This window comes from Dipodomys spectabilis, unplaced genomic scaffold (genome assembly GCF_019054845.1).
Source record: "Dipodomys spectabilis isolate Male_0828 unplaced genomic scaffold, ASM1905484v1 ptg000295l, whole genome shotgun sequence".
NCBI lineage: Eukaryota > Metazoa > Chordata > Mammalia > Rodentia > Heteromyidae > Dipodomys > Dipodomys spectabilis.
The window spans coordinates 6,919,010-6,927,087 of NW_024870972.1; the positions used below are offsets into that span (position 1 = coordinate 6,919,010).

General features: G+C 37.6%; 1 pseudogene; it reads left to right on the top strand.

Annotated features, from left to right (window-relative positions):
• The first annotated feature begins 726 nt into the window (after nt 1–726).
• On the top strand, nt 727–6,371 carry LOC122126984 (annotated as a pseudogene).
• Nucleotides 6,372–8,078: the final 1,707 nt, after the last annotated feature.

Sequence of the window (8,078 nt, forward strand, 5' to 3'; positions counted from 1 at the left end):
GAAACCACACCAAAGTAAACAAGACAGACAAGTGGGCACAAAGACAAAATCAGGTCTTAGTGAATGGGGTGACATCTCACCATTACTCACAAGTGGGACTCAAATCCATTTACCATGGGATTTGAATCCCCTCTACTCACCTCTGGAGGATTTTTCATTTAGATTCCTGCAAACGTGACACATGGGCATTCCAAGGAGGAGGAGAATTCCCAGTCATCTTGGAGCAAGGGAAAGAAGTCTCTAGTGGCCATCCCTTCAGACTGACAGGTTCTCCCACATGCTCAGACCTCCCTGGGCCAAGGCCTGAGGCTAAAATCTTGCTGGGGACACTTGCAGGTAGTCAGTGGCAGTTTCTTCCTGAATATGGTTGATAAATTGAAGGTGCCAAATCAGAACGACAAACAAAACACTCAACAGAAAGACACAAATAAAGAAAAAGACACATACTGAGGGTTGTAAATTGCCAAACAGAAAGTGCCAGACTTAGATGGAATGTTCTCCAAAAAATGCCCACATGAAAGTGCCAGACTACAGATGGAAAATTTCCACAAAAATGTTGCACTAAACAGCAATTCACCCAGATGGGGACCGGGGAATTCTCTCACAGACCCCATGGCAGCCCTATAGTGTGTCCTACAAGACTCTTTGCCAACCAGAATACAGATCCCGCGGGAAACCAGAATTACAGGTACAGAACCTGCAGGCAACCAAAAATAGAGAACGGTAATGACTCAAATTACTGGCCGGGATTTTCACGACTCCATGCTTTGGGGTCTGGGTGAGTTTATGGGGGGGGCATCCCGGATGAGCCCCCAGATGAAGTGCCCAGATTTTGGATGCCCCCTAACAGACCACCAGAGACGATGATCAATGCAAACAGCAAAGAGTCCTTTATTGCAAGCTTGAGCTTGGTCCTCTGCACACTAGGTAACCGGTGGCGCTAAGAGGCCCTGAGCACAAAATTAACACAACTTTTATAGTATCAAACAATAAAGGTAAGGAGGTCTCCACACAAGCAAGTTCAGAGGGTTTCCACACAAGCAAGTTCACAAGATCAGGGAGTTTAGGTCCACCCTGATGGCACTACCCTTTTTCTGATGGACCAATTAGGCAACTGTTCTATTCCTTAAGGGTGGGAAGGATTGGTGGCAACCTGTGGTTTTTTGAGAACTGTTCCTCTTTTGAGGTTATTCTAAGGGAAGCACAGCTACAGGTTGGTGGGGTTAATCTTAAAATGGGGTTACTGTAGCTCTTCACTAGGTATTTTATTTTTTGTAGAGCCATTACGAATGGAGTTGCTTTCCTGATTTCAGTCATGCTTTTCTTATTGTTGGCATACAGAAAAGCCATGGATTTTAGAGGGTTAATTTTATACCCTGGTACTTTGCCAAAGTTTTGAATCACCGATTAAATTGAGAGTGGAGTCCGTGGGATTCTTTAAATACAAGATCATGTCATCTGCAAAGAGGGAGAGTTTTACTTCATCTTTCCCCATTTGGATCCCTTTTAGGTTTGCATCTTGTCTTATTGCCGAAGATAGGTATTCTAATACTAAATTGAAGATAAGTAAAGAGACTGGACATACTTGTCTGATTTCTGAGTTAAGTGGAAATGGCTTTAGTTTTTCATCATTAAGTATAATGCTGGCTGTAGATTTGTCATATATGCCTTTATTGTATTGAGGCAGGTTCTCTGGATTCCTAATTTTTCCAGAACCTTCATTGTAAACGGGTATTGGTTCTTGTTAAATGCTTTTTCTGCATCTATTGTGATAACCATGTGGTTCTTATTCTTGCTCTTGTTGATGTAATGAATTATATTAATTAATTTGCATCCCTGAAATTAATCCTGTTTGATCATGATGAATGATTATTTGGATGAATAGTTGAAGTCCATTGGCCTAAATTTTGTTGAGAACTTTTGCTTCAATGTTCTTCAAAGAAATGGGTCTATACTTCTCTTTCGTTGATGATTCTCTGCCTGGTTTTGGGATAAGGGTTATGATGGCTTCATAGAATGAGTTCGGTAGTGAACTTTCTCTTTCAATTTCATTGAAGATTTGAAGGAGTATTGGTGTGAGCTCTGCTTTGAAGGCCTTGTAGAATTCCACTGTAAATCCATCTGATTCTGGGCTTTTCTTCGATGGGAGGTCTCTTATTGCTGTTTCTATTTCAATGCTTTATACGGACCTTTTAAGATGGTTCAACTGATCTTGGTTTAGTTTCAGCATGCCAATATTTGCTAGGAAATGGTCCATTTTTGCCAAGTTCTCAACCTTATTAGCATAAAGTTTTGAGAAGTATTCCCTTATAGTGTTCTGAATCTTGGTAGTTTCTTTGCTGAAATTTCCATTCTCATCTTTGAATTTATTTATTTAGCTTTGTTCTATTCTTTTTCTATGTTTTGCTAAAGGTCTGTCTTTTTGTTAATTTTATCGAAGAATCAACTCTTTGTTGTGTTGATTCTTTGTATGTTTTTTTTTTAGATTCTAATTCGTTTAATTCTGATTTAATTTAATGATTTCTTTCCGACTACTGAATTGGGGTTTATCTTGCTGCTCTTTTTCAAGGAGGTTCAGATCTGTCTAAATTTTTGATTTTAGCTCTCTCCAATTTGTTGATATAGGAACTCAGAGCTATAAAATTGCCTCTGAGTACTGCCTTTGCTTTGTCCCAGAGGAGGTGGTAATTTGTATGTTCATTTTTGTTGAATATCATGACCATTTGAATTTCTTTCTAATCTCTTCTGTGACCCACTGGTGATTCAACAGTGTGTGGTTCAGCATCCAAATGTTACAGGACTTTCTTTGGTGGCTTTTGGTGTTGAGTTCGAAATTTATTCCCTTGTGTTCTTAGTAATGCAAGGTATAACTTCAATATTTCTGAATTTGGACAGGTTTGCTTTGGACCTAAAATGTGGTCTATTTTGGAAAATGTTCTGTGTGCTGCTAAGAAAAACGTGGATTTGATGCTGCTGGGTGAAATATTAGGTAGATGTCTGTTAAATCTAGTTGTTTAGATTTGTGGTTTCTCTGTTGAGTTTTTGCCAATTTGATCTATGAAGTGGGGATAGGGGTGTGAATTAATTAATGTCTTTGGATCTATGTGAAAATTGACGGAATGTAGTGTTTCTTGTATAAATTTGGGTGCTCCGTGGTTTGGTGAATAGAGATGTAGAATTGTAATATCCTCCTGAAGGAGCTATCCCTTAATTAGTATGTAGCATTTTTTTATCTAGTCTCACTAATTTCAATTTGAAGTCTATTTCATGTGATATTAGGATTGCAATTCCCACCAGTTTATGGGAGCCACTTGCCTGGTAGATTTTGTTCCAGCCTTTCACATACAAAATGTGTTTTTTTATGGACCAGTTCTGACTTCTGAAGGCAGAGATAGAAGGATCTTGCTTTTTAATCCAACTAGACAGTCTATGTCACTTAATTGGAGAGTTAAGTCCAGAGTTAGGAATGAGAGGTGTTTGAGAGTTCCTGCAATGTTATCCACCTTCTTGGGAGCTTCAGTGACTGGATTCTTCCTATGGTTGTTGGATTCTCAGTTTGGGTGCAGATTCTTGGCCTTTATTGTGGTCTTGTTGATTTTCTATGTGTAGGCATCTTTAAGTATCTTTTATAGGGCTGGCTTGGTGGAGATATACTGTTTCAGTTTTTCTTTGCTTTGGAAGGCTTTTATTTCACCTTCGGTTATGAAGGAGAGTTTAGTTGGTTACACTATTCTTGATTGATAGTTGTCTTTAGATCATTGCAGGCTCTTCTTGCTTTAATTGTCTTGCTGCGACATCTGAGGTGATTCTAATTGGTTTCCCTTTATAAGTGGTTGACTTTTACTCCTTGACAGCTTTAAGGAACTTTTCCATTGTCTGAACTGATCCTGTGCGAATTATAATGTCATGGTGTGATATCCTATTCTTGTCTGGTCTATTTGGGGTTCTAAAAGCTTCTTGTATCTGAATAGGCCTATCTTTTTGCATGTTTGGGAAATTCTTTTCTAGGATCCTATGAACAAAGTTTCCTAGACCATTAAATTCTGTCTGTATTTGATCCTCCACACCCATTATCCTCAGATTAGGCCTTCAGATGGTGTCTTCCAAATGGTGAATAGATGTATCATATTTTTTGGATTTGTCTTGGATAGTTGTATGTTCTTTCTCTATAATAACCTGGCTGTCCTCACTCCCTCAGATTCGATATTCTGCATGGTCTAACCTACTGTCAAGACTTTCTATTTTTTTTCTTTCTTTTCCTTCTAATTGGTTGGCATTGATGGCTTCAAATTCTTTGTTGGAACTTTGTTTACGATCTTGTATGAACTTCATTACTTCCTTAATTTTGTGCTCAGTGTTTATTCTAAAATCACGTAGTTGATTGGTTATGGTTTCCTTGAACTCCCATTCCTTCTGTTGGGCTCCATTCAGCATTCCCTTTGTGATTTACCTGAATTCTTTCAGCTGTCTGTTTATAGATTCCATGAAAACTTCTATTGATTTTTGTGTATTCTCATCCCCCTTTCACAATTCCTGTATAACTCTTTGATTAGCTTCCTCACGTTCACACAATTCCTGTCTTTCTTTTTGACTGTTCTCAGCCTGCTCACACAATTCCTTTATTGCTCATTGACTCTTCTCAACCTGCTCACGCAATTCTTATATCACTCTTTGAGTAGTTCCTCATGCTCACGAGATTCCTGTATTGATCTTTGGTTTGCCTCTTCTCTCTTCCTATTATGCTCATCCTGAGACTTTTGCAAGTTTTCAGTCATTTCATTCACCTTGTTTAGCAGTAGTGTTTGTAGAGCTTTTTTGGAACTCTCCTCTGGATTATTCATTAACTGTTCTGTCACTTGATTATCATGAATGGGAGTTGAGATTCGCAGATTTGCCATTTTTCTTGTGTTTTCTGTCTTGTTCTGTCCGTTTGGTATGAAATAACATTGTGTGCTAAAATAGTATTCCAAAGCAAGCATCAACCAGAGTCCTGTATTTGTACAGTCAAAATGGCTGCAGATAAAATGTAGTTCAACAAATACAATCTATTCAAACAAGAATGGATTAACTTTGAACAACAGAGAAGAATTTGGCAAACCAGAAATTATTAGGTTTAGGGAAATATGTGGGAGAAATAGGCTTAGATGTATGTGGAAAGGTAAAAGGAGAGTGAATTTAATCAAGTCCTAATTTCAGGGAAGGAAAAGTATTGGACAGAATGTTAAGAGAGAAATTAAAAAAAAAAAACAAGAAAAAATGGAAAAAGAACAATTGAAATTTAAAAAGTGAAACTCAAAATTATGTAAATGGAAAGAAATGTTATTGAGAGAAGAAAAGGGTAGGATGAGAGGAGGGGAGGAACAGAAAGGAAATGTCAAAACCTAAAAAATAAAAATCCTTAAAATTAGTTACTTGAAAATTATATAGGTATAAAGAGATAATACTGCTATTAAAGAATGTAAGCCTAAGAGTTTGTGAATAGAGTAATAAATTTCTGGATTATGTGTGTACCCAATGGGGGATAACATATAATAATTGATGAAGGTCATATATCTGCAGCTGCACAGAACAGCAATTAAGGCATGCAAAAAAGAAAGAGAAAAAATGAAAAGAATAAAAAAGAGGGGGACGTAAGCTACATAAAATATAATTTCACTCTTTCTTGTCTACTCTCCAGCCACCATGAGGGACAGAAGAGATGGGTTTAGAAGGAAAAGTTTCTACTCTTCCCATTTTTCAAGAGACCGTTCTCCCCATAAAAGGGAGCATCCATTTTTCAGAGTCACCTGGAGGTCGAAAGGACTCTCCACACAACAGATCTGGCTCCAGTTTCAGCAGCAGGGGTTACTCTCCAGGACAGAGCAGAGCATATTCATTCCACAAGTCTCAGCATAGTTGTGGTGCCTGAGCTGTGGCCCTGGGCACTGTCCCTCAGCTCTTCAGCTCAAGGCTAGCACTCTACCACTTGAGCCACAGCACCACTTCCAGTTTTTTTTCTTTTTGCTTGTATGGTGCTGAGGAATCGAACACAGGGCCTCATGCATGCAAGGTAAGCACTCTGCCACTGAGCTACCTCCCCAGCCCTCTAGTCAGTCTTTGAAAACATCACAAGACACGTCACCTTCAAGGTCTTCAGCAGTTCCTTCATCAAAGGTTTATCGGCAACACTCCAAAACTTTCGGGATGGTTGTGAAAATGCTGATTGAAAAAGATCGTTCATTGGAACAGTCAATACAGTTGGCACTGAGGTAGAATTTACATGAAATAGGTGAGTGTTGTGTTGAAGAATTGAAGCATTAAATTGCAGAGTATGATAATTCTGCTCAAGAGTTTGGAGAGCATTTTTAGAAGAATTAGTGTTTAGGTATAATAAACATTAAAAGAAATCTTTCTAGATATAACCTCCCCCCCTCCTCCACCTGTGGAACTGTGTAAATCTTTAATATACGGGACTTTTGCGATGAAGAGCAATATTTTATTTGGCCATATTTCCAATTCAGCCAAAGGTCTAAAATAGTCTTTGAAAGATACTTTAGCTATAATTTTTTTCTAAACATAAAGTCACTTAATTCATATTCCCCCAGCAACTCCCCGTCTCTCCCCCTCAAATGATGGTTAATTTGCTAAGATTTGGTAAAGCAATCCTGGAGACTAGCTCTTTGTACTTTCTATATTCTACTTTCTTCCATAACATATGCTGATTTGTTTGGTCATTTGAGTGTAATTTATAGGTAGAGATCATTCCACTTAAAATGATAGTCTTTTGCATTCTTGAAGCAGAGATCGCCATGTGAAAACTGTACCATTTTGAGTTGTGAATTTTTTTTTTTTTTTGGTAACTCTTTTGTTAGTCCTTTAGCAAGTTGAGGATATCATCCTAATAAACAGTATCCTGGTATCTTAGTGTATATTTGCTTTCAGAACAGTTCTCATTCAGCAACAATACAACTTTCAAAATTCTAAATCATAACTTCAAATTTTTTTCTCAAAATAAATAACAGTGTTTTCTCTTAAAATACTCATGAATGTTTGGAGTACTGTAGCTGATCAAATCTTAAATATCATACAGTAAGAATAAAAGAAAGCAATTTCAGGTGGAAGATGAGTATTTTAAAAATGAAATTACTGCAATAACTTTCTGCAGAAAAACTCAGCAAATATAGGAGATTGGAGTTTAACATTTTCATAGACACATACTGGTTTAAACCATTTTTCAAACTATTCTTTTATTAGTCTCTATAATATGAGTGTTTTGTTCTGCTGACTTTTTTGGGGGGTTGGGTTCGGTTATGGGGCCTGAACTCTGGGCGTGGACTCTGTCCCTCAGCTCTTCAGGTCAAGGCTAGTGCTCTACCACTTGAGCCACAGCGCCACTTCTGGCTTTTTTCTTTTTGCTTATGTGGTGATGAGGAATCAAACCCAGGGCCTCTGGCATGCAAGGCAATCGCTCTACCACTGAGCCACCTTCCCAGCCCCTGTTCTGCTGACTTTTAAATGTCTTAACCTTCAAAAATGTTCTTGAAAGAAACAACGGAGAATTAGTAAGTTAGCAAGCAATCTGTGTGTGTACCAGTCCCTCATGAGTGAGCCAACCAAATCATGAGTTAGTTAAGAATTTAACAGGGACCATTAGAATATTCCATTTATTTCCTGGCCATTTTCAGCAGTCCTGTGCATTGAACCAAAATAAAATTTTGTAGCATTAGTTAATACGGAAATTTTTAACAATTATATTTGTTATTACTGCCCAATTGCATTATACTCCCATTCTTTTTCCATTTCTACTATGTTTTCACTTCAATTCTGGCCTAATTCTATGCCCTTTATTGTTGCCTTCATCTAAAAGTACCTAAAGTTTACATTGAAAGTGGAAATAGCAATATAAATAATTTTAATGTAGCTTATGATGCGTGCTTCAAAATATGTGTTATATCATTTTACAAGTTTTGATGAAAGCCATTTAAGTTTTCTAAGACCACCTTAATTTTCCTGTCTTTGAAACCTAACTTCTTAACTTTTCCATCATTTATAAACTATAAGCCCAATAAAAGTTCCATATGTTATCTGCTATTCTTCAG